The sequence below is a fragment of the Carlito syrichta genome, unplaced genomic scaffold, assembly GCF_000164805.1.
Source record: "Carlito syrichta isolate Samal-C Ts95f unplaced genomic scaffold, Tarsius_syrichta-2.0.1 Scaffold288619, whole genome shotgun sequence".
Classification (NCBI taxonomy): Eukaryota; Metazoa; Chordata; class Mammalia; order Primates; family Tarsiidae; genus Carlito; species Carlito syrichta.
Genome location: NW_007232715.1, coordinates 410,210 through 437,502, shown reverse-complemented (window position 1 = coordinate 437,502; position 27,293 = coordinate 410,210). Strand labels below are relative to the sequence as shown.

The window sequence follows — 27,293 nt, the reverse complement described above, 5'->3', positions numbered from 1 at the left end:
CTGTGCTGTACGAGTCCAGATGTCTTTTTTGTATAACTACCTCTGTTTCTTTGGGTAGATACAAAGTTGTGGGATTGCTGGATCAAATGGTAGCACATGATTTTATCTGCAAGAAATACTAGGTGAATGGAGAAAATTCCTCCCAGGTGAACCAAGCTGTAAAGAAATACGAAACTCAAACATCTACCTGTTAGTTGCCTTAATTAACCATTTGTGTTTTGAGCCACATCCATTGAGATTTGATTTTGCGACTTTCTATCTGATTTCAGATAACCCTTCTTCTACCATATCACTGAACTATGGTGATATCTTTAGGAGCATATATGTGTCATTAGAGCAAAACTGACCTTGTGTGACTTTAACATACATCACAGTCGACATTCATGCTGGACATTGTTTGTTAACAGCCTAGTTAGGCTGCATTCTATTTGAGACACTTCCTTAATCACTGGTAAAGGCATGTTGAATCTGTTATTCGATATGTGTCCGTAACCCTTAACAGTGGATAGCGAAGTCAAATTTGAAGCAACAGAATTTAAAATGGGGAAGTAAGTGTTCAGAGCAGTTGGTACAAGCAATATTGGAAGAGGATATCTCTGATAAATATGCTTTAGAGGCTTGGAGATGTGTTCTTTCAAGCATTGCTGCTTGCCATGGATACAACTGAATTCTTCAGCTCCATAGAAAGATAAAGACTAGCCCAGAGTTGATATGCATTTTCAAGGTAGCAGAAACATGAGTATTTTTCAAGCAAGTAGTAGAGAAGGGTCCATATCAATCTTTCAAAACTCTTCAAACAGAATTATTTCTATCAGTTTCAAGCGCAAGAGATGACCTTCTATTTCAGGGACTATTTCAGAGACATCAGAAATGGTCCTTTGCTCAAAAACCATTTCCAACTCAATCAATGATGCCTAAATAGTTCCACACCATAGCCAGGGATTAAACTGCAAGTGCAGCCATCCCTGGATTTCATTTCTTTGTATTCTAATTTAGATTCAGGTACAAATGGCATCAAGTCTACCTAGGAATGTTTTGAGGATAAATGAACTGACAATGAGTAGTTGAAGAAAAAAGCTGAGAGGGAATAACTGGAAGTAAATAAGGGTAGAGAAATGACGTATATTACCTACTTAACAGGCATACCATGGTCTTCCCTTTTAATAAGGCACTATGTTTGTATGTGAGAGCACCAGAAAGAAACAAAACCCAAGGTGTTTTATTGTCCATGGTCATGAACGGTATTTGCACAGCTTTGCTCTTTTATCACCTTGCATGATTTTGCCTTTTGATCTCACAAGGGTCTTTCTGCTAAGCCTTGGGTAGAAGATCATAGCAAAGTGTTACTTAAAAGATGGTAGACCTAAAATTTACCAGCTATGAAGGAATAAACCATGCTGATATTGAAGGTGCAGTGACTAGGCAGCAACAGAAATAACTTCTGTTACGGTAAACAAAAAAAAAAAGCTACCCAATGCTCTCTGAAAATGTGGCCTCTGAAGTCAGGCAGACCTGGCCACATTCTGACTTTTCTTTTATGAGTTCACAATATGACAGCCAGCACTCAGTGGTCATGAGACTCACCTACTTCTTTTGTTGTAAAATCACAGCAGGAGATGAAAACATTTGAAAGGATTTTTTAAAATAGTAAGTGAGGCAAAGTCATGTGAAGATATTCTGTAATGCTTGACATTTGGAAAACCTGAGAAATGAGGTTAATTGGAGAATAAAATGAATGAAGGAAAAACATACAAACACTATGTCAAAGCTCCACCTTGGGAAATAGATCTAGCTCTGGGGATGGCCAGATCATGCGGTCCTAAACCTAAAACAAGCAAATGTATCTGAGATCATTACCAGCAGTTAGGGCTGTTATCTGTGGGTTCATGCATGTGTTCATTTACCCCTTAACAAATCCTGAGTGGCTCTTTACTTCTGAGGCACTCAGCTAGGATCCAAGGGTAATAAAAAATAACAGATCAGTCCCTAGTCTCCATTTTCTTACTTATAAAGTAAATTAGAACAGTGGATTAGTTCTCTGTCATTGTGGATACTGTATGATTTTGAGTACTATTGACAAGAATAATACATATATAAAAATTGCTGTTGTGTGAGATTGGGGTGTCATCACAAAAATTCCATAGACTGGGTGGCCTAAACAACTGACATTTATTTCTCATACTTCTGGAGGCTGGGGTGTACATCATTAAGGCGCTGGCAAATTGATTTTTGCTAAAGGCTCTTTTCTGAACTTACAGAGGGCTGCTATCCTGCTGTCTGCTCACTTGACCTCTTCTTTGTATGTACTAGTGGAAGAGAGGAGAGAGAGAGAGAGAGAGAAATTTGTCTTTCTCTTCTTATATGGGCACTAATGCTATTATCATGGCCCCACCCACATGACCTACTACAAACCCATTGCCTCCCAAAAGCCCCACCTCCAGATATCATCACACTGGGAGTTAGGGTTTCAACGTATCCATTTTAAGGAGACACAAATATTCAATCCACGACACCTATTTAGTATCATCAGGGCAGAAGTTGTTTAGGAATTTCTCTTATCCTCAAAATAACTTTCATTAGAGTTACTAGTGTGCTCATTTTGCAGATGAAAGCTGGGACCCAAAGAGGTCAATTAATTGTCCCCCAATCTCACAGCGACTGAGTGGCAGAGACAGACTCCAGACCTAGTGTTGCCTGTGTAATTACTCAACTTGGGCTCTTTCAACCATGTGACACCGTGTCTTTTACGATTAAAGTAATATTCACGAAACATCCTTCAGATGGGATGACAGAAGTTGGTCAGTTAGTGAAGGCATGGCTATTCTTTGGATCAGTAGAAACAGATGTTTTAAAAACTCAAGGATGTAAAGGGAGGATACTTTGTATTAGGAAAGATTACATGTCTGGAGAAATAATGGTTTGTCACCCAATCAGCCGTCACTTCAGGAAAAAAAAAAATCTTGAAGAAATCTTGAGGTCATCAAAACCGAGAGTTTTTAAACTGATCCATTCCATCATGCATGCATCCTATTAGACTTGGAAACTTCTGGGTAAACATTACAGAGCGTCTATGTCTCTAGCTTCCACCAATATGGGAATTCTTTTTCTCAGCACCCATTGACGAAACCTGCATCTACACTTTTACTGGAATACCGTATTTTGACATCCAGTTCTCTGCACAGTGCCATGATTATGGAATTCTAGGTAGTTAACTTAGAAGTTTTGTCCTCACACAATACTCTCCAGTTGTTAATTTCCTATGCAAATGGAAACATGTATCTAATTTCTGCCATTAGTTCACGGTCTCAAAAATATGCTTTACAAAATTCTGTTTCTGATCTTCCTGTGCTACTCGACTTTCATTCTCCATATTGTCCAGCGGAAGGTCTGGGCTGTGCTTTCTCCATCAACTGTATTCTTAGAAGGATTGGAGAGGACATTTATTGCATATTTGCAATTTTTTGTTTGGGGGAATAGGCTAAGGTTTCAAACTGCCTACACCAAGCCCACATTGTGATAGAGACTGGAAATAGACTCCTGACTCAACTTGTCCGCGAGCTAGGGGACCGGCACTCCCTGAGACCTCTTAGGTGTCATCGCCACATCTCTTTCTTCAGCACAGGTCATTGGTCACTATGTCTTCTCTTACTTGGTAGGACACCAGAGAATGTCACATTCTTTTTTCTTAATATTCAATTTTTTATTTGTTTTGAATCAATACATTTTTATGACAGTTTTTAAAGATTTTATTAGATGCATTTGCAAATATATAAAGCAAGATGTTATTTCTTAAAAAACACATCATGCATTACTTATACATTTCATTTTTTAAAAAATGTTTTAAATGTATAAAAATATGTAGCAACATTAAATGTTGACCTAGAGACATCATTTTTTTCTAGTAATAGTTATGTTATTTAATCAACTTTTATTTTAAGTAGAATAGTCTTCTAATTTGTATATAATTTTCACTTCCAAAATAATAATTAATCATTGAGTAAATATTGTATGATGGATTATTTTTTTTCATTTTTAATAGAAAACTTGAGCTTAGAAAATAGAAGCCAACTTAAATGATAGATCACAATAACTATTTAGTGCATCAAAGTTGGAAACTTTATCAGGATAATAAAGTACTTCAAAAATCATACAATAAGTGAAATCACAGAGCTCTGTATATGTGTAATTTTTCGTGTTAAGAATTTCACATTGTAATCACAAGGGACATAGCAGTTGTCAAACCCTATGCTTCCTTTTCACTTTTCCTTTGTGTCCTAATATGCTCTCTCCTCTTCTGTTAAGGCAATGATCACACCACGTGGGGATTAAAAATATACTCCCCCACTTCCCCATTGCACCGGCCAGTCCTTGAGGGTCTTTCTGTTGTCTTTGCATCTCCCGGGCCTAACACAGTGCCTAGCATGCCTTGGTGCTCAGTGAGTGTTGCCTAAATTAAGTTAATGATACTACCGCTAGGAATGCAGGAGGTGGGGGAGAGGGGTGAGGCAACAAAATGAGAGCAGGCATTACAGAGGGAAAAATGACAAGGCTTAACAATGATTAAACACAGGGTATGGGGCAAAAGACACGAATAGACACGTCCCAAAAGAAGAGATACGGGCAGCCAGCAGACACCTGAAAAAGTGCTCAGCCTCACTCATCATCAGAGAAACGCAAATCAAAACCACACTGAGATACCACCTAACCCCTGTAAGAATGGCCATCATTAATAAAACAACAACGGATGCTGGCGAGGAGGCGGAGAAAAAGGAACGCTTCTATACTGCTGGTGGGAATGCAAACTAGTGCAACCTCTTTGGAAGACAGTGTGGCGATTTCTGAAAGAACTAGAAATTGACCTTCCATATGGCCCAGCAATCCCCCTATTGGGAATATGCCTGGAGGAACTCAAATCATTCTACAAAAAAGATACCTGCACGTGTGTATGTTTGTTGCAGCTCTATTCACAATAGCGAAGATATGGAACCAACCGTGTTGCCCATCGAAGCTGGACTGAACTTTAAAAAATGTGGTACGTATCCACAATGAAATATTACACAGCCATAAAGAAGGACAAACATATGGACTTTGCAGCAACTTGGATGGATCTGGAGTCGATCATACTCAGTGATCTGTCACAAAAACAAAGAACTGAGTTCCATATGTTCTCACTCATAAATGGACCTTGAACAATTATAATGCTATAAGAAAGGGATTGGCAGTAGTGGAAAACTCTCAGGGGAGAGGGGTGGGATTGGCAGTTGAGGGAAACTGCTGGGGGAGGGAGGGGCATCCCTCATCAACAAGGGTACTTGTATGATCAATGTTTATATACCGAACGCTAAAATGTACCCCACATCTTTATAATAAAAATTTTAAAAAACCCCACAGGGTATAAAAGAAAAATTCAAATGTGAAAAATGGATAAATAGGCAGTGTGTTAAGTGCTTAACATGTATCCTCCTGCTGAATCCCGACAAAATGATCTGTTTTACTAATGAGAGACTTATCCAGAATGCTAGCTAATCGATAAGGCCAGAATTTGCAGTAAGCCCTATTTCTCTGTATTCTATAAAATTGGAGTTTCTCAAAGAGTGATTTGGTAACTCCACAAATCAAAACTCATATGAAGTGGAGTTAAAAACGCATACTTCTGGGTTTCACCACAAACCCATCACTGAATCGGAAACCCTGGGTGTGAAGCCAAGGATTTTTCATGTTTAAAAGCATGCCAAGCAAGTCTGATGTCAGCTAATGCTGCAGAAGGAGTGTTATTTAATTAGATTTAGTAAACCTTTATGATGCTGCTGTAAGATTGTAGAACTTGGCCCAGGCTCTGGAGATACAGAAATAAACATCATTCCTTTCTACCGGAGTTACTTGGCTAGTGGGAGAAAAAAAAAATAGACCATGATTATACAATGTAGTAAATTCTGGGGTGACTATGGGCCATGACTGCCAAATAGAGGAACTAGTCAGTAGGGCCAGTGTGAAAGGAGAAAGAGACACGGTGTTTGAAACAGCCACCAGGGAGCTGCAAACATGGATGTCCCGAGCCAGGGCAGGATTGAATATGACGGTTGTCCACGGAGAGATGCAAGATGAAGGGTGCAGGAGTGAGAATGCCCAGAATGAGACATAAAAACAAGATCAAGAGCAGGTCCTGGATGACGACTTCTCATCTGACATTTTCTTCTTCAAAGTGTAGTTCCCAGAATAAGCAAGCCATCATTGCAGAACCAATTAAACGGTCCTTTTGGAGGGCCTTGAACTTCAGATCAATTTGCAAGTTTTTGGAGGTTTTTTTGTTTGTGTTTTTGGTTTTTTTGGCAAAGGAGAGTGATGAAAATAATTTGAAACTTAACTAAGGTGTTAAGTATCACTCTGGCTTTCTTAAGGAAAAGAATGGTATCACTCATTGAACAGCAAAGTTGTGTTTTGGACAGTTTATTTCCAAAGTTTATGCCTTCACTGTTTCCTTACTAGAATTTGCTGTAAATTAGTACTTTTGCATGACCACATTCTAGTAAACAGCTAATTCTGTGGATGCAAAAAATCCAGCCCTGTTATTCCCCCACCACCTCCATCTACTCGCTGTTCTGAGATGCGACTTAGCCCCTCCATTAAAGGGCTGTTATTACAGCTGTGAGTGTCAGGGTGAAAGCAGGATGAACTTAAGTTACCTGACAATCCTGATGCTTCCTTGGGTGTAGAGCGTCATGGCACTAGCAGCTTCCAACATGGTTCATGAAGCATTTCATAGTATTGCTCTTACCTCTTGCTATCAGGATATGTTGAGGAATGGCTAGAGAGTGAATTGCCTTTGAGATCAAGAAATAGATGTTGTCCTTTCAAAGACACCCTGCTAAGGAAGACAGCTGAGATCATCTTAAAAACGCGAATGAGAAGATTTGGCATTCATGTCATTTTGCCTTCCATGTTTGCTTGTTGTATCGGGCAAAAGCACGTCAGTGTCATCCTTAGTTAGAACGGAAGGAAAAATGAACATTTTCCTTATTCAGGAATCATGAAATGATTGTACAGGTGAGTGAGTGAGTGTGTGTGTGTGTGTGTGTGTGTGTGTGTGTGGATTCTGACATAGCCTCTTACATTTACAAGCCGCATGATACCATAGAAATAAGTCATTTGCAATACGTAAAATACAAGGAAGGGACTAGATCTCTGAGACTTCTATGGCTCCTAGCTGGCCAATCGAATCAGCATTTCTTCAGGACTCACTACTTTCAGATATAAAGTAATAAATAATTAAGTACTGTTCTGTCCTCAGGATATTTCCAGTCTACATTTCTGCTTCACGCCTGAAGTTCGTGTTACTAAAAAAGCAAAAACAAACAAAAAACATCTTCTTCTCGTAGAATTTTAATTTGACTTCTAATGTGGTAGATTTATTTTTTTTCACAATGCAGAAATGTTGTATCCACTTTAAGAAATATACAAATAATAGCAGAAATAATGTTCATATCCCAGGATGCATTTTTGTTAAAGGCATACCAATGATATCCATAGGTATAAAAGCATTGAAGGGCATATATATAGCTATAGAATATGGTCTCTCACAAACTAAAGTTTTGTGTTGACTTATATGACAGCTTACGTTTGACATGTGAATAGATATCAAATATATATGTATGAAAACAAACGTGAGGTGACAATGAATGATAAGTATGAATATATGCTAAGGGAGGTTTTAGGAGTTTCTGAGAAGTGCACAATTTCTTTCATCAGAATCAATGGCTGGATTATAAGCTTCTAACCAGCTTGCTTTTAATTGATGAGTCCTATGGTAAATACAATTATGCAAATGCTTCCGGGAATGAGAAGGTACAGGAAGGCTTCTGTAACATTTCAAGAATTACATAAAACGTTTCAATGAGCTTTTCTTTCCTACCCTTTCCCGATGAGATTTTGTAGGTAAGAGGATTTCACTCTGAAACGCAAGGACAAAAATGTAAGATTACAGCAATTCTTAGCCTCACATTTAGCCCTTGTATTTCATGGGTATAGGGAAGAAGACGAAAAATGATTTCCTTGAGGTTTGAAGAGTCTGAGTAACAGGAGAGGATGGTTAGGATTACAAATAGTGCTGTGGTAGCACTTGACTGCCAGATCCCAAGTGAAATACTTGTAGGTGGCTACACACAGCTTAACATGTGCACACACACACACATACACTCACACATGCACACACACATGCACATGCAAACATCTGATGTATGTATTTATTTATCCTATGCAAATCCTCTAACATACAAGACCTATGTCAGAGATTTAAAAGTGGAATTCTTAATCGTCAGTGAAAATCCCTAGATCACTTCTAATATAACCTGCTGTTAATCCTACAGCAAATTTTTGTTATTTTTAAATGTCTAATGAGTATTCTTCTCATTGACCCTTACTCCATTCCGTTTTAAGGTTTGATGCCGTCTTCACAACTAAAATTAGCTTTATGAACTATGAATGTTTGAATCCAATTTATCACTGTGCATTACACACAAATTTTTTGTTATTATTATTTTGAAGGTGTAGGGTATAATTCAGCATTAGGTACATAAGTGGTCATCGTACAGGTCAAGTTTAGGCCTCCCTTTGGTCCCCAATTCACCTGGTTTGAGACCGGGTACCCTTATTGATGTTATGTGCCTCCCTGCCCTGGCAGTATCCCACTACTGCCGTACCCTTATAGTGTTATGATAAATGTTCAGGTCCACTTACAAGTAAGAACATGTGGTACTCAGTTCTTTGTTTCTATGATAGATCACTCACTCTAAATCCATCCAAGTTGCTGTGAAGTTCATAATTCTGTCCTTCTTTATGGCTGCATACTATTCCATCTTGTATATGTACCACACTTTTTAAATCCGGTCCACTTTTGATCAGCAGCACAGTTGGTTGCTTGTTTTTGCTATTGTGAATAATGCCACAATAAACATGTGTGTGTAGGTATCTTTTTTCACGGAATGATTTGAGTTCCCCTGGTTATATTCCCAGAAGGGGGATTGCTGGGTCATATGGAAAGTCAATTTTTAGATCTTTTAGGAATCGCCACATTGTTTTCCAAAGAGGTTGTACTAGTTTCCATTCCCACCAATGGTGTAGAAGTGTTCCCTTTTCCCGGCATCCTCTCTAGCATCTGACACACAAATTGTATGGTCATACTTCCTTGGTTTTTATGTTTGGGGCAAATGGTCAATATTTTGACCATTGGACTATGCAAGAAACCGTTCAAGTTTGTAGATAGATTATTTATGTGGTGAAACTATAAATCAAACCCCTCCTTTTATACGCACACTTTTTTCATGATTTCTGAAATCCTATAATTTGCAAAGTAACACAATTACCATGAATTCTCGTCTTACCTGCTGGTTTCCTGAGGCCAAAATAAAAACACAGATAGAGTCTCAAAATTTTAACATAATCAGTACTGGAAATACTTTCACCAAGTAATTTTATTTTATTTTTTCAATTTAAAAAAATTTTTATTATAAAGATGTGGGGTACATTTCAGGGTTAGATAAAAAGCACAATCCCATTCACAATAGCCACCAAAAAAATGAAATACTTCGGCAGAGAAGTGAAAGACCTTTACAATGAGAATTACAAAACACTGCTTAAAGAAATCCAAAAAGACACAAACAAATGGAAAAATATTCCATACTCATGGATAGGAAGAATCAACATTGTTAAGATGTCCATCCTACCAAAGGCAATCTATAGATTCAACACAATACCCATTAAGATACCCACATCATTCTTCTCAGACTTGGAAATGACAATACAGAAATTCATATGGAAACATAAACGACTACAAATACCCAAAACAATCTTTAGCAAAAGAAAGAAAGCAGGAGGCATCACACTTCCAGACTTCAATCTTTACTGTAAGTCTACAGTAATGAAAACAGCCTGGTATTGGTACAAGAACAGGCACATAGACCAATGGAACAAGATAGAGATTCCGGAAGCAAAGCCTCAATTCCTCAACCAACTCATCTTTGACAAAGCCTCCAACAACTACCACTGGGGAGAGGAGAACCTATTCAGTAAATGGTGTTGGGAAAACTGGCTGACCACATGCAGAAAACTGAAACAGGACCCCTACCTATCACCATACATAAAAATTAACTCTAAATGGATCAAAGACCTGAATGTAAAACCTCAAACTATAAGAATCTTGGAAAACGCAGGAGACACCCTTAAGAAAATTGGAACCGGCACCCGATTCCTATTCAGGACCCTTAAGACCAATACCTTAAGAAATAAGACAGACAAGTGAGACCTCATCAAATTAACGAGCTTCTGCAAAACAAAAGAAACCACCAAGAGAGCACAGCCCACAGAATGGGAAACAATATTTGCCAACTGTTTATCTAACAAAGGCCTAAAACATCTAGGATCTACAAGGAACACCAAGTAGTTTAAAATACAAGTCCTATGTAAGTGTTGGTTTGAAAGGAGTAGAGTCGTTTCACAACAAGGTGTTGAACTAATTACCCTTGACCTGCCCTTGAGTCACTTTCTGTGATTTTTATGAGATACCAAGGATGGGATGTATTGTCTTAAGCCATGCATGAATGCTGCTTTTATTGTTTTAGTGGCAGAATAAAAAACTAACTGACAATTTTATTTTCCCTCTTCTTTCTTTTCTAAATCAACTCTGTATAAGCTGTTCAAGCTGAACAGCATTGGGCCGCCCATATATACTGACATGCTAGACCCTAAGTATTTTAATGCTGGAAAAGAAACTTAAGGATAATTTGCTTTGCTTCCGCAGCAGAAAATGTTCTGAGGCAGCTTTAAGTTAGTGTGGGCTATACAGAGTAGATCAATATAAAACTATTTTGCTAGAAGGTGTGAAAGAATTGTGAGAGAGTACGTCAGAACCACGCCACCCCCAGCAACGCTTTCAGGGATCCCAAAGAATTTGGAAACACAGGTTCCAATTCAATCTTCTAAATTTACAAGGAGACTGAAGTCAAAACTTCCAGCACCTCGTCTTGTTTCAATGACACACGAGTGTTCTGAGCTTGCAAACATGGATTCTCAGCCAGCCTTCTAGAATGTCAAAGTAGGAAACAGCAGACCAAAGAGTTGAGTCATTTGCTCTGGGTTCATAATCTGCTCTACCGCAACACAGCCAGATCTAGGACTCACATTTCCTGGTTCGCCCTCTTTTCCCACAGAGTCTTTTTCCAGGTCACTCGTGTCTATTCTCCCGTCACCAAATAGGAGGTAGAAAAACCTTTTATTGCTCTTTTCTCCACATGATTTTCCTCAGGGGTTCATGTGTTTGTCGCCAGCAACAAGAGCTACTCAGAAGTTGTTTTCAAGCCCCAGTGGAAAAGTATGATAAAAGAGAAAGGAAAGGCGGGTATTTCGCTAGCTATTTATGGCTCACGTGCTATTTACACAAACTCTTCCAATGTCCATTGGATTTGAACTCCTACTTAATGCTATCGTGGCAAGCTCTTCTTGCAGGTAGATTTTTATTCAACATATTATTTAATCACTGGAAAATTAGAACTGAAAGAGATATATCCATACTCGCATAACCACTGCAACAACTTGGCATATACTAATAAACTAAAATAAAACTTTCAGAAAAAAAATCACTGTATTATTTTTGTGAAAATAATCCATGTGAACTAAAATGCTTCCCAAATCTCAAGATTCAGTACATACTTCTATGTCATAAACAGATGGATGGGTGGAAACATATTCATATTATTGTGATGTGCTATACATGTCGTGTAAAGTTCATGTTTCTATCTGAAGACATGATTGCTGAAGTCCTTGTCGTAAAAGATGAGAACATCTCACGTGGCAGACACTCTCCTCATTCACCCTCTCATTCCCCCACCTTCTGATAAGTGATTGTTTTGCTCTGCTCAGATTTATAGCAATAGTATCCTCTTCAGTAACCATCATATTTTCTTTTATTCCTAACCCTATTCAATACCCACCATCAGTCCTTGAATCCAAGGCCTAACTTTGTAGTTTGATAGCACTCTTAATTGCCTAGATTTTGATGTTAGACTTACAGCACTTTATAGAATGTGCTAGATTTGTTTTAGTACTTTCACATTTGAGAATGTGGCTTTGTGTATAAAAAATTATGTATAATATTCTTGGGTAATATTTTTAAATTGTCTGGTGATATTGGATATTACCATATAGGAATCAGATTCCCCTTCAGCTCTTGCAAATATATTTTGACTTTGATTTTTCTATCTGAATGAGCAAATAATTTTTTTACACTTCAGATTCAATAGCTTAAATAAGATATTTATCATTGAAAAATTAAGTATTCGGTTTTCCAGATAATCTTTTCATCTGAAATTTAGATTTATTTTTCAAGGACCATTCCCTATTATTTTACTTTTGGGTGTGTCTCTGTCCAATTCATGAGATGTGGCATCAGGAACACCGGTTATTTTGATATTGTGTCATCTCTTTTTGTAATTGTTTTTTGCAAACTTGGCCCTAATTGCTTCAGTTTCTTTCTCTCTCTTAGTTATATTCACTATGATATCTCAAGTCTCATATATTTTGATAATTCGATTTTCGGTGGATCTGTTATGATACTTTCGCTTCCTTTTTTATGTATTGGTTGTCTAAAGATGTTGCTTTGGTTCTTAACGTGTTTTTGTCATTCTACTAACTCCCTTTTTATTTCATTCTGCTGTTTCTTCACCTAGTTTTTCACTTTTATTGATTGATTTATTTTCATTTTTTCTATCCTAGTTCTCATATTTTTATTATTATTTTGGTAAATTTTATTTTATTTTAAAGGTGTCAGTGTTGCATAACTGAGTGGTTTAGGTACAGGTGAAGATTTGGACTCCCCATTGGACCTCTCTTTGCCTGGATTAGGGACACTGATTGATGTTTTCTGCCCTCCCTCCCCTGACAGTATTCTGCTACTGCCAATCCCTTTCTTGTAGTATTATGATGGGTGTTCAGGGTCCACTTGTGAGTAAGAACCTGTGGCACTCAGTTCTTGGTACTCAGTTCTGTTTCTGTGTTAGATCACGAAGTATGGTAGAAGACAAATCCATTCAAGTTGTTGCCAAGTCCATAATTTTGTCCTTCTATATAACTGCATAGTATTCCATAATGTTTATGTCCCACATTTTTTTGTGTGTGTGCAGTCCACTTTTGATGGGCAGCATGGTTGGTTCCATGTTTGTACTATCGTGAATACTGCAGCAATAAACATGTGGGGTGATTTGGTTGAGAAGTTGAGGTGATACTTCCAGAATCTCTATTCTGTTCCGTTAGTCTATATGCCTGTTGTTGTACCAATATCAGACTGTTTTGATTATTGTAGGCTTAAATTTAGTTTTAAAGTCTGAAAGCGTGATACCTCCTGTTTTGTTTCTTTTGCTGAGGATTATTTTGGCGATTCGTGGTCACTTTTGTTTCCATATGAATTTCTGTAGTGTTGTTTCTAGGTCTGAGAAGAATGATGATGGTAATTTAATTGGTATTGCATTGAATCTGTAGATTGCCTTGGGTAGGATGGACATCGTAGCAATGTTGATTCTTCCATTCCATGAGCATGGAATATTTTTCCATTTGTTTGTGTTTTCATTGACTTCTTTGAGCAGTGTATTGTAGTTCTCATTGTAAAGGTCTTTCACTTCTCTGTTAGGAAGTTGTCAAGGTATTTCATTTTTCTGTGGCTATTGTGAATGGAATTGTACTTTTCACTCAGTTTTCTGTCTGTTTGTTGCTGGTGTATAAAAATGCCACTGTCATATGCACATTGATTTTACACCCTGAGACTTTGCCGAAGTCCTGTATCAGTGCAAGCAGGTTTTTGACAGATACTCTTGAATTTTCAGAGTATAAGATCATATTGTCAGCAAAGAGGGAGAGTTTAACTTCCTCTTTTCCTATCTGGGACCTCTGATGTCCTTCTCTTATCTGATTGTCCCAGCTAAGATTACAACACTATGTTGAAGAGGAGGGGTGAGGGTGGGTAGCCTTGTCTTGTTCCAGTTTTCAAGGGAAATGTCTCCAGTTTTTGTCCACTTAGTAATATGTTGACTGGGTTTATTGTAGATGACTTTTACTGTTTTGAGGCATGTTCCCTCTGCACCTAAGTGTTCAAGGGTTTTTATCAAGAATGGATGCTGGATTTTGTCAAAAATTTTTTCTGTGTCTAATGATATAATCATGTATTTCTTGTTTTTGTCTCTGCTGATGTATATACTTACATTTGTAGTCTTACAAATGTTAAACCAGCCCTGCATCCCAGGGATGAAGCTTACATGTTCATGGTGGATAATATTTCAGATGCATTGTTGGATTTGATTTACTAGAATCATGTTGAGATTTTTTGCATCTATGTTCATCAGGGATATTGTCCTTTGTTTGGTTTTTGACTGGTTTGGGTATTAGTGTAATGTTAGCTTCATAAAATGATTTGGGGAGAGTTCTGCCTTTCTCAATTGTCTGGAATACTTTCAATAGGATTGGTATCGGTTCTTCCTTGTATGTTTTGTAGAATTCCACTGGAAACCTATCTGGTCCAGGGCTTTTTAAAATTGTAGATAGTTTTCCTATGAAGAAGTCAATTTCCTGGGTTGTTATTGCTCTATTTAGGGTCTGTATTTCCTCAGTGATGCATTTAATCCATTGATGTTCAGAATAATTATTGAAATGTGAGGGTTTATCCCTGTCATGAGGCTCTTATAAAGCTGTTTTGTTTTTTTTGAACTTTTGGGTTAATATGTATGTGTTTTCAATTTTGCAGTCACAATGTGTGTTGTACTGATTGTATGTTTTCCTGCGTTCTTGGGAATTGCATGGTTGCTTTTTTTTCTTCTCCTCTTCATCTGTGCTTAATATCTTTTCAAGCATCTTCTGTAGAGCTGGCCTGGAAGCAATATAATCTTTTAGAGATTGAATGTCTGGAAAGAACTTTAATTCTCCATTGCTGAGGAGGCTGAGGTTGACTGGATAGGCAATTCTTGGTTGAAATTGTTTGTTTTTGATAACTTTGAAAATTAGACTCCAGTCCCTCCTAACTTGTAGTGTTACTGCTGAGAAGTCTGCTGCTATTCTTTTTTTTTGTTTTTGTTTTCATTTTTGTTTGAGTTGGAGTCTCACTCTGTCACCCAGACTGGAGTGCAGTGGCCACTCCCGGCCACCGCAGCCTCAACCTGCTGGGCTCGACAATCCTTCCGCCTCAGCCTTCCAAGTAGCTGAAATTACAGGTGTGCACTACCACACCCAGCTGATTTTTTGATTTATTGTAGAGATGAGGTCTCGCTGCTATTCTGATTGGTTTTCCCAAATATGTAGTCTGACTTTTTTTTTCTTGCTGTCTTTAGGATTTTTTCATTTATACCTACTTTGTATAGGCGAACTAATCTTCTCATTTGATGTCTTGTGGTGGTTCTCAGAATCTCTTGTGTTTAGATGGTTGCATTAGTGTGATGGGAAAAGTTTTCTTGGATAATCTCCTGGAATACTTGTTCTCAGGTGATCTGTTTCCCTTTCTTCTTCTGGGATATTGATCAGGCATAAGTTTGGCCTCTTGATATAATGGCACATCTCTTGGAGGCTTGGTTCCTTCTTTCTTTTTGAGTTTGCTTTCTATATTTTTAACAGATCAGCTTAATTCCATGTTTGGCCTTTAAGCTCTGAGATTCTGTCTTCTGCTTGGTTGAGTCTACTTACCATGCTTGTCCGCTTGTTATTTATTCCCCAGGTCTCTGTTACATGTTATTTCAGTGTTGCATCTTATCTTTTTTGAGTCATATTCAATATTTTCACCCATTCTTTAATCCCTGTTGTATTCTAGGGTCAATTGTTAGTGTCAGTGGTTTCCATTGTTTGAGCGCTGAGATTTGAGTTTCTGAGTGTTGCCTCTTTGGTAAACTGGGAATTACCTGTGTTCTTCCATTGATTTTTCCTCATTTGTGACAGATCTCTTCTTTCCTCTTTAATTTATTATTTTGTAATAGTGGATTGGGCTTTCACGTCTCTTGTTTGCTCAGCCCTCTATTCTGCCCTGATCAGAGCTTCTGCATTTGTCCTGTTTTTTAACAGCAGCGGGGGTGGGAAACTTTGTTGTTTCTTATTGTTTTGAGAGTCAAAAAGGTGGAGGGAAAGGAGCTAAGATTCAGAAACTACTTGCAAGTTCCAATGTTCACTGACTGGTGGGTGGGCCTCCTCTGACCAGCTCCCCACCACCTCTCTGTAAGAGGATGCATAGCAGATATGTGTGTACCTTCTTAGTCAAGATAAAGTAACAGCAATGAGAAGAACAAAGTAGAATGAAATAGAATGACAGAAATAATAAAAATAAAATAAACCACAGGAAGCAAAACAAAAAACAAACAAAGCTCAAACCAACAGAACAGAAAACACAATACAAGACAAAAAACCAGAATAATCAAACACACACAACAAAAAAGAAAAGAGGAAGAAAGTTAAAAAAAAGAGAGAGAGGAATGAAGTTTGAAGCCTCACGCGCATTCATACCTATGAAGCCAAAACGAAAAAAACAAACAAAGAGGATGGGAGTGCAAATCGAACCCTTATTCACAGATTCACACACACACACACACACTGAAACAAAACAAAAGAGCAAGAAAGAAAAACATTTAAAAATAATTTCAGGTCCTCACCGCCCTCTGGTGGCAGGTTCGGTAATTACTCGGCTCCGCGGCTCCCAGGGAAGCCCGCTGGCTGCTCTGGCTGTGGGCTTGTTCCCAGTCTCCCTAGGGCACAGCCCGGGGGCGGGGTGAGAGGGGTGGGCGTGGGGTGACAGTCCCGCCTCCCGCTCTCATGAGATCAGGGGATCCCTTGGGGGGGGCGGTGCGGGACTGTCTCCTCCCCGGACGCGGACAGCGGGCAACTCAGCCAGGCTCTTCCCCGGTGTGGCTGCCATCCAAGTGCCACCTGCGCCCGCCCCTCTCAGTCAGGCCCCAGCCACGTGGGTCTGCTGCTCAGAGGACCCCCGGGGAGGAGGGGGCCGGGTCAGCCCCGAACTCAATGCTGATGTCTTGCGGGGGGGCTCTCCCTTGTCCTTCTCTGGTCACAGCTTTTGTCCCACGCCTGGATCATGGTGAGGCCTGTGCCCCTGAGACTAGCATGCATCCTTTCCCTCCAGCGTTTGTGCTGCCAGGACATCCCCCTGGGCCACAGTCAACCCCCGAGGAGTGAACCCACTGGTCACAGAGAGCCAGTGAACCCACTGGTCACAGAGAGCCAGTGAACCCACTGGTCTGCACTGGTCACAGAGAGCCAGTGAACCCACTGGTCACAGAGAGCCAGAACCCACTGGTCTGTTGCTCCATGGGGAGCGAGCCAGAGCCCCTCCCTGCCCGGTTTCCAAGATGACGGTTGGGGGCCTGTTTTGTCTTCGCCAGAGGAACTTGGTTGCTTTCCCTCTGCAGGCCTCCCTGACTGCCAGCGTCCACCCTGGTGCCGCGGTGGCTGAGCCATCTGGCAACGGCTGGCGCTCCCGGCAGCTTCTCCCAGGAAAAGGGTGCTCGGTTTTAGAAAATGGAGCTCAGCTCCTGCATCCCGGGAGATGCCAGGGTCCGAGAAGAGCAGCTGCGGGCCCCGCCCACTTCAGCAGGAGAGCCCGGGCCAGTGCTCCCGGGTCCTCCCTCGGTCAGCTGCTCACACACCCACTTGCAGACAGACACGCATGAAAACTGTCCACTTACACACACAGGGACTCACACAGTCTGGCTGGCTCTGCTGGCATCTTTTCTCTGTTTTCTTCCCCTCAAATTTATTTTCATATTAAGTGAATACACTGTGTGATGCAACGGGGAGCATCACTCCAGCTCTGCCCTCATCTTTTCTACAGGGTTAAGTGCTCTGCAGCTCAGCTGAATCTCTCTCCTCTCCTTCCTTCCTCGCATCCCTCTTTCTCCCACCCTCTTTCCTTACGGTTGGCAGTGTATGTTTTCACTCTCACTGCGTGTGTCTTCCGTCTTAATCAGGTGTGAGTAGCTCTGTCCAGACATTCCATTTGCTCTCTACTCCAGGAGAGGTTGCATCTAGACTGACTTACCGCCCTTCTTGAGAACCACTGGACTCTAGTGTGAAGAACTGGATGTTTCTGGCTTTAGGCATATTTTGATAACCAGTGGGGATGAAAGGAGATTGCGTTCAGTTGAAGCAGCCTGCAACCTCTTTTAGAATATCCAGCTCTGCTGGTTGGCGCTGTCTTCTATTCCTGTCCATGAGAGGAGGGGTTATCGTCCACTTTCCAATCAGCTCTTTAATTCATGTGTGATGCAAGAGTTTTCACTTGAGTCAACGTCAGCTCCCTCTCCTGTGTATCTCCTTAATGGTCATTGCACCTTCTTCTCAATCAGAAACAAAACAAAACATGAAGCTGTTTATAGTTTTTGTATTGATAAGTGTTTGTAAATGTGAGTGAGAATTCCTAGGCTTTCCCCCAATTCCTAGGAAGTTTATGGGATTTAAAAGAAGATTAGGAATTAAATCCTCCTCTGCCTTCTGCTCGAATCCAGAAACCCCTGTTTTCTTTTCTTTTCTTTTTTTTAATTGACTGCTTTCTTTTCAGTCTTTAATTCCTATCATTGGTTTGTATGTGTGTGTGTGTGTGTACTGGGACTTACTTATTTCATTAGGCAGGCATTAGGGGAGAGAAATTCAGTTAATTGTTAGAGTTTATCACCTCCGTAAAATGTTTGTGCTGAAAAATTTCCTCACGGAATATCTACTACTAATAAGAAACTTGGAAAATAAATTTTCTACTATAATTTACCATAATTATCCAAAGTGCAGTTAAAAATTCACATCACAAGCAGAAGGAATGTTTAGGAATATGAGCATCGCAAACACAGCTGTGGATGAATTCAGGCAACATCTACGGGCATCTGGGGTATCTTTAGGTGGTGCTGATCTCCCAGTCCGGGTGCTCATGATGGGTTATTGGCCCAGTCAGCCACACCAAAGTGCAGCATCCCACCAGCACCAAGACGCGCTTTTGAGATATTCAGAAGGTTCTACTTAGCCAAATACAGTGATTGACAGCTCAAACTCCAGCATCCTATGGGTTCTGGAGGTCTCAATGCCAGTTAAAAAGGAAGATGAAGCCGGGCTCAGTGGCTCAGCCTGTAATCCCGCACCTTTGGGAGGCTGAGGTGAGTGGATTGCCCGAGCCTGAGGGTTTAAGACCCACCTGGGCAGGCGAGACCTCATCTCTACAATAAAATCAAAAAATTAGCCAGGCGTGGTAGTGCGCGCCTGTAATTCTGGCTACTCAGAAGGCTGAGGCGGAAGGATCACTGGAACCCAGCAGGTCGAGGCTGTGGTGGCTGGGAGCGGCCACTGCAGTCCAGTCTGGGCGACAGAGTGAGACTCCAACTCAAAAAAAAAAAAAAGGAAGATGGATCTGAAGCTGGTATTGGAGCTGCAAAGTAACTGGCTCTAATACATGTAAGCACATATTGCAAGTCTCCACTATCCAGATGGCCATATTAATGCTCTGTAATAACAGAGAAAAGTGTACATTTGAGGAAATGCAACAAGAGACAGATATTCCTGAAAGAGAGCTTGATAAAGCCCTACAGTCCCTTGCCTGTGGTAAATCAACAGTGCAGTTTCTTACAAAAGAAACCAAGTCAAAGGAAATAGAAAATGGTCACATATTTACAGTTAACGACGCAGATCAGTTCATATCCAAACGACACAGAGTCAAGATTCAAGCATCTGCTGCCAAACAAGGTGAATCAGACCCAGAAAGGAAAGAAACAAGGCAGAAAGTAGACAATGACAGAAAACATGAGACAGAAGCTGCTATAGTGCGGAGAATAAAATCTAGAAAGAAGCAGCAGCACAATGTTCTAGTAAAAGAGGTAACTCAGCAGTTGAAGGTTCGATTCTTACCAAGTCCAGTTGTTATTTGGAAACATATTGAAGGACTTACTGAGAGAGAACATTTGGCACAAACACCTGTGGATCGCAAAATAGACAGATATGTAGCATAAAATGTGTTCAGAAATTTGCTTTATTCTTGGACTGTACTCTTCGTGTGGACTGGGAAGTTCTTTTAAATCATTAAATATTAAGATGGCCATCTCTTCTATTAAATTGCAGTACATGTTCTGGACCATCCAGATCACGCCTCGACTCTCTCTGAGAGTTTTCAACATCCGTTGACTGAGCTTCAGGCTTTACAACATTTATCCCTGTCGAGATCGTCTTTACAGTTCCTCGGGAAAATGTGAATGTGCCCCATTTTGTTTCCAATACTGTATGAAAACAGGAAAAAAATTTTTTTTAAAGATACAGCTCATTAAAATAAAATTGTTGGATTTAATTTTCCCGGGTCTTCAGGGTTGACATAAGTGTGTTTCCGTAGCATTGCTTAGCACTTTGTGCATTGTGTGGGTAACAAACATGGCAAAAGGAATGCCGAATTCCCAATTATCCTGCCCTGCTTAAGACATTTCTTTAGCTAGTCTTGTTCAGTTTAAAGGTCTGATAAACATACAAAGGCCCAAGCATACAATTCGAGCAGGCTTTATTCTACCACTTGCACTTACTAATCTATTATAGACTTATGACTAGGGAACTTTGTTTTGGCCTCATTACACACTGAGATATTTTTTTACACCTATTTTAATTTGAGATATCCCACATGAAGTCTTATAATGATTAGGTTTTATTTCTAGAGAAAGAAAATAATTTAGTGTGTATAAATTGTACAATTTTTTTGTTGTACTCACTGCTGATAGTGGATTGATTGTATGGGATGGTGTTTTTATTTCATTTATTATAGACAAAAATAAATGACTTTAGTATATGCATACCCACTAATTGAAGTATGCATGTCAGAGAACAAAGTTGGCAGCTGGTTATATTTGATTCAGCCCCTTGGAAATGCACATACATATAGTCTACACTTTGTAAATTTCTTAGGTACCCTCCTCAAAAACTATATATTTTGGTGACGCTGTTTTGCACTATTAATTTTTTGTTTCAAAATACAATCTCAAGATGCAATAAATGTGATTACCATGAGAGTTTTATTGAAATCTTAGGTTCTTGCAGCTGTGATTTGGAAAGTGATTAAGCATTATTTCTCAAACCTGATGATTATTGGAAATTTGGCTACTGTCCTCTCAAGAGTCAACATTTCACAATTTTAAAGACGTGCTTTGTGCTGAAGTTTCCTGCCAGTTATCCTGTACTTCCAGAGTATTTTCATATTCAATTTTATTTAATTTTGTTTCATTTTGTTTTTATTAGGTAATGTTTCTGATATGGAATTGGGGCAAACCACTCTAGATTTGTTGGATAGAAAAATGAAGCGTTACTAATACGTTCAAAAGTGTTACAAATACGTAACAATAGGCTGATATATTTATTAGAATGTATGTCTCAGAAGGTTTCTGTTTAAATTGATGGTCAAGTTACTACAACTGAATTCTAATATGATTAAAAACTCCACATTGAAAAATACACAGAAATAGATTTCATGTATGACAGACACATTTTTTCTAGACTTTTAGAATAGTCACATCTCAAACACCAAGAAAGAATACTAGAACACACTTCGATGAGGAAAAAAAATGACTGTCAATTTTTTGTCAGTATTTAATGTTAGGAATTAGATAATTTATTTTAGATGTTTGTTATTTTTGTCATTGTACAGCACACATGTGAGAACGATGTTTATAGATTATGTATGTGTGGATACATATGTGTGTGTACACATGACATTTTAAACATAAGCTTTCTATGTGATCATATATTTCACATAGAAGTACAGTGGACCCTCAATATTTGTAAAGAATTTCTTCTAGTACCCCCCATCGATACCAAAATCTGTGGATATTCAAGTTTCTGTGATAAACTGGTGTAGTGTTTGTAAATAACCTATGTGAGTCTTCCCATGCAATTGAATAATATCTAGCATCCTTATAATACCTAATAGAATGCAAATGATATATAAATAGTTGTTAAATTGGTGTTTGAAATTTATGTTATGCTTTATTGTTGTGTGGCTTTATTTTTGCCTCTCAGTGGATTGAATCTGTGAATGCAGACCCCACAGGACAAAAGAGCCAAGTGTATGTCGATAGGGACTTTATTCTCATATGAGAATACATACAAATACATATATAAGTGTATGTGTGTGTCTGTATAATCATATACATAATCACACCCAATTGTTAGAGAGGTGGCAGCGTCTGCCGAAGGTCATTGATAGCACATGCATCCGGTTTCCAGCCACCCTGCCGGCAGAGTTATGGCCATAATATCAGAAAGTATATGGGATTGAGACCTTGAGATTATCTTCCCACTATCTCATCGCTGTTCTTACTTGTCCCTCAGCATCTTGTGCTGAGCTGGGCTTGATGGGGAAGGAGGCGGTCTGTGGTTATTCTCTCAGTGTGGTCCTAGACTTCACAGTTAAGTAGAGAAATGGAACGCTTAGTCTAGATCGAGAGAGAAGTAACTCCGATTACTGGAAGAGCTGGAACGGAGGAAGAGTAAGGGGGTTATTGGTCTGGAGAAAGAAAATTATACAAAGAGACCTAGAATAGTTTCCGAGCATACACGAAGGACTCTAAGGTCAAGTCTGAGGATAAGATATCCTTCATCACTGCAACATATGGAGAAGAATGTTTTGATAGCAGAAAGAGTTTCCTCAGCAAGTTATGCTCGTAATCAATTACTAATAGTGTATGGAAAATAAAATTCAAAAAGTCTAAATGTTTATTTCCCTAAGACGATTAAGACGATGTCTTTGCCAATGAATGGCAGAATAGCTTACGATTCGCTATTTCTGGTGTTCTGTCGATGCAGTGGGTATTAGCTTCAGAAGAAAAGCATGTTCTTATTTCTTAAATGCTGTTTCTCCTCCGGCTCTGTTCACCAAAGCTATTCCTCCTCTGCAGTCAGAAGACGACTGAATGCCAAGGGAGGGGTAGACCTGTGAGACCCGACCACACATAGGCTTGTTCATCTATAAGTACTTGTTGAGCACCTATCTCATGCTTGGCCTTGGGGACACAAAGATAGACAAGGCAGTTTTTTCTTTGAGAAATAGCAGATTCATGGGTTCCCATCCAGATTGACGTCACAATGGAGTGAACTGCTGTTAAGTCACCTCCCCTTGTCTCATGTAATGTTCAGTATGATGTGTTTACTTGCATTTGAGAAAACGTACATACATAATTAACCTACAATTCCAAAGGAGACTGATGGACTTCCGTCCACTATTTCAACAACAAATGAGCAGATGAAGCCAAAAGGTGCACAACTCCAAGGAGACTAGCTGTCTTTCTACTGCTCGTAGGGTGGAGTCGCAGCCACTCAAGAATCACACCCACTCTTGTTTACCCCCAGTAAAACCTGCTCACCTGTCTTAGTCCTCAATTCATGTTATCATTCACCAGAGTAATCCTTTCTGCCCACTGTTCATTTCAACCACTTCCAGAGTGTTAAATGTATACACTTTGTCATTTCAAGGAACTGTAACTCTTTAAAATGTATCACGTCTTCTCAAAGTTCGGGTGACATGGAATGTTAATTCTATACATTACCGTGGTATTTCAAAATCGGCCCGCATTTATGACTTGACTAAATTGCTGAAAAAGAATAGTTAAATAAGTTATATGAAAGTAAAAACAATACCAAAAAATCAAATCTAAAGAAGAGGGGCCACATGGGGTATTACTAAAAAACAATGCACACTACCAAAAGTATAACACATCCATTTAAGGGCATAATTACATTTTCCTTATTTCTGTTGCTCATTAGTAATTTTTGATCATGATTCCATCTTCTCTTAGCCCTAAAAGAAAAAAAAATTCCCTATATATGTACTAGAAGTACCTGCAAATATCCTAGGAAACCAAGTTCTGTTAGAAATGTGGATAATTTATTTCTGGTCATGAATTTTTTTTCTTTCCAAATTTTTAAAAAGCATAACCTAAATCAATATATTTTCTGAAGGTATTGAAATATTATACACGTGTTTTAAGATTTTTTCTGAAATGGGCTAATAATATGCAAATGGAGTGATTTAATAAAGTGAAAAATTCACCATGGCACCTCATTTTTATTAGTCAGTACTAATAATTTCAATGCTTTAACTCTTTGGTGGGCAGAAAACTGCAGAGTTTAAAGTACTGAAATTATTTCTTCCATGTAAGTGAGAGAAAAGGGGAACTACAGAATGTGCAAATGACTTAAACAAGAACATACACCTCAGGCCCCAATGTTAAGAACCTCAGTCTGGTTGACAAACAACAACAATATAGTGGAAGGCATGTCATAAGTGGTATAAAAACTGGCACAGAGATAGAACTTTGCAGAAAGTAGAAAAAAACCATAGTCTGCTTCATGGAAGACAAAACTTGATGGAAAAGAGAGACTTGAGTTGCTTCTTGGAGAACAAATATCATTTATATCATTTGAAGAATATAATTTCAGATCTATTACCAGAATTATGCTTAAGAAATCCATGACCATTGATACATTATATTCACTCTTTAGTCAGTTTCTCTAACTATGAAATGAAGCAATTATGAGGGGAGAGACAAAAAACCCCAGAACCTACTTATAAAAAATTGTGTATTTATTTTTACATGTTTAAACTTCAGTCACCTCCAAAGTCCTCTCCATTTAATGCAATGTGCCTATTGAATTGCTTTTTCCACTGCTCAAAACAGTTTCTGAACTTGTCGATTTTGATGCCTTTCAGTGCTTCTGCCATTTTTTGTTTTGTTTTGTTTCATCTTTTCCACATCAGCAAAATATTTCCCTCTGATGACTTTTTTCATCCAGGGAAACAACAAAAGTCACTCCGGGAAAGATCTGATAAACAGGGAGGGTGGGGCTTGGAGGAAGGGTTAGGCCAGTTGGGGGTCAAAAACTGCTAAACACTCAGCGCAGTATGGGCAGGTGCGCTGGTGAATCACTCATCAAGGATGGGCAAACCTGTTGAAAGCATCTCCAAAAATAAAGATAAAAAGTCACTGAAGCCAGATGCAGCCTCTCATAACAAAGCTAGCTGGCACACTGATGCTGACGAGTTCCTAGAACACTTACCTAGCAGGGCGAGTCTGTGCTACAAGGGCCCTCCCTCCGAAAAGTAATTCCATTTTTTGGATGGATCTAAACATGCGTTTTAGCCATTAAGTATTTCATTTATATCAGGCAGGATTGGATTAGTTGGAGTAGATAATTTATATAGAAAGAAGAGTTAGAAATAAGATTTTAGTAGGTAAGTTTTTAACCTGCCTATACGTTATTAAGTGCAAATCTAAAAGCTTGGTCCTTATTCTGTGGACAATGAATACTCATTGATAACATTTTGAGAAATAAAGTGATGCAATGAAATCTTTGTCATAATGAAAAATACTTTTATTCGTGTCTCTTTAATGAGAGATGAGTTTATCGATTTGTGTTGAGAATAAAGGCGTTCATAGTTGTGAAAGTCATAATGTGCTTATACCTAAATCCTAAATTCTAGGAAGAAATCCTAAAATGGGATGAATAGATCTTATTCTATTTATCGTCAGAAAAAAAGTAGATTAAATAAGAAGAGAACAATGGTGTAAACTTCATTTGTTCACTTTCTTGCACAATAGTGTAATCATCAGAATGTTACATCATGTACTAAATTAATGCTAACACAATATAACCCCTTCCTGTCTCCCCAAAGAGTCACACACTAGTGCTGAGTACACAAGTGCACAAATACAAGTCAAGTGCCAAACATCCGTAAAAATAAACATACCAGGGGTCTCAAAAGGGAATAAAAATTCTCAAGAAAAAAAAAAAACCACAGTCCTTAGAGAAGTGGGCCCATGAAGGATAAGTAGGATGTCTATCTTCTAGCATGAAGTGGGAAACATTTCAGGATAAGAGAATAGAATGTTCAAAGACTTGGGGTGAGAAAGAGAACATGTACTCTCATGTAACCGAGCCACGGAGTATATGTAAGGGGTGTGTGGATGAAAAGTTCAGGAAGCAGGCAGCCATTGGATTATGCATTACTTAAAAGCAAAGTTGAAGGACTTCTGCCTAACTCCTAATCGAAACCTAGATCAAATATTCAGACATTTTTAGACCCGCTTCCATGTTGTGTAAGTATTTTAATTACTTCTGCTCAAAGAGAAAAACTTTAAGACTGAGTTTCAAGAATATTCATTAAGAATTAATGATATTCTTTTTTGGGGGGGAGGGGACAGGGACGAACCATCTTTAGGAAAAAACAATCACCCCACATCAAGAGAACCCCATGCATGACTGCATTATGACCACTCCGTTTTGATCTCATTTCACCCCTAAAACACCATTTCCAAGAAAGTTTACAGATCTTCCTATCCAATCTTTTTCAAGGTTTCCAGGAATTAACGGTATTCCATTTAATTCATATCCAATTTTTTCTCCAATTAACCACGGTTTATCATTTTTTTTGCTCTTTATTTTTTTCTCATCACTTATTGACGTTTTATTTTCCATGGTAAGACAATCTCATTTTTGTAAAGATATGGTTTCCTTGACATTCTCCAAACAAATATTGCCACAGCAAAGGGTGAAAACATTTTGTGGCTTGAGTTCTTCTTCTCATCAGCAGCAAATCTTTGTTGGACTCTTGCTGAGGATGTGGCCCGATCCTAGGCATGGAGATAGGAAGAGAAAGCATGAGTCCTTGTCCTTATCAGAGCTCACTGGGCAGAATACATCAGAAAACATGAGGCTTAGACCCATGTTAGACCAGTACGATATTGATGTTTGATGCTTCTGCTTCCCACTTACATGAGAAAAGTGAGAAAAGCTATTTTCTTCTTCTTCCTGGATGCTATTTGATATACTGTGAAAGTTAGAGACCATGATATAGAAATGAAGATATTAAGACAGCCAGGGAAGAGAAGGTGTCCAGTGTAATTGCTGAAAGCCTAAGGAATATGAGAAAATGACAGAGTACTCACATATATATTTGTAAGCTGGAAGTAATTATTGAGCCATCCATGGCACTTATACTATAATTACATGATTAAACCAGATTATTTCCCACCTAGTGAATCAGAAGTCACTATGTTTTATTAACCAATAAAACAGAAGGATTTTAGGCTTCACTATGTGATCAACTTTGCTTTATTTAGCTCCACTGAGGGATAATAAACACGAAGATGAGTCCTATCTCAGGAACACAGGAACAGAGCGAATCGGCCTGAAACTATGAGAAATAGCAATAATTTAAACTCATAATTTGTTCTTAAGAAATTATGTTATGTGACACACACTCT

The 27,293-nt window shown here is 38.9% G+C and overlaps 1 pseudogene; it reads left to right on the top strand.

Annotated features, from left to right (window-relative positions):
* Window positions 1-18,811: 18,811 nt before the first annotated feature.
* LOC103255888 lies at window positions 18,812-20,009 on the top strand (annotated as a pseudogene).
* Window positions 20,010-27,293: the final 7,284 nt, after the last annotated feature.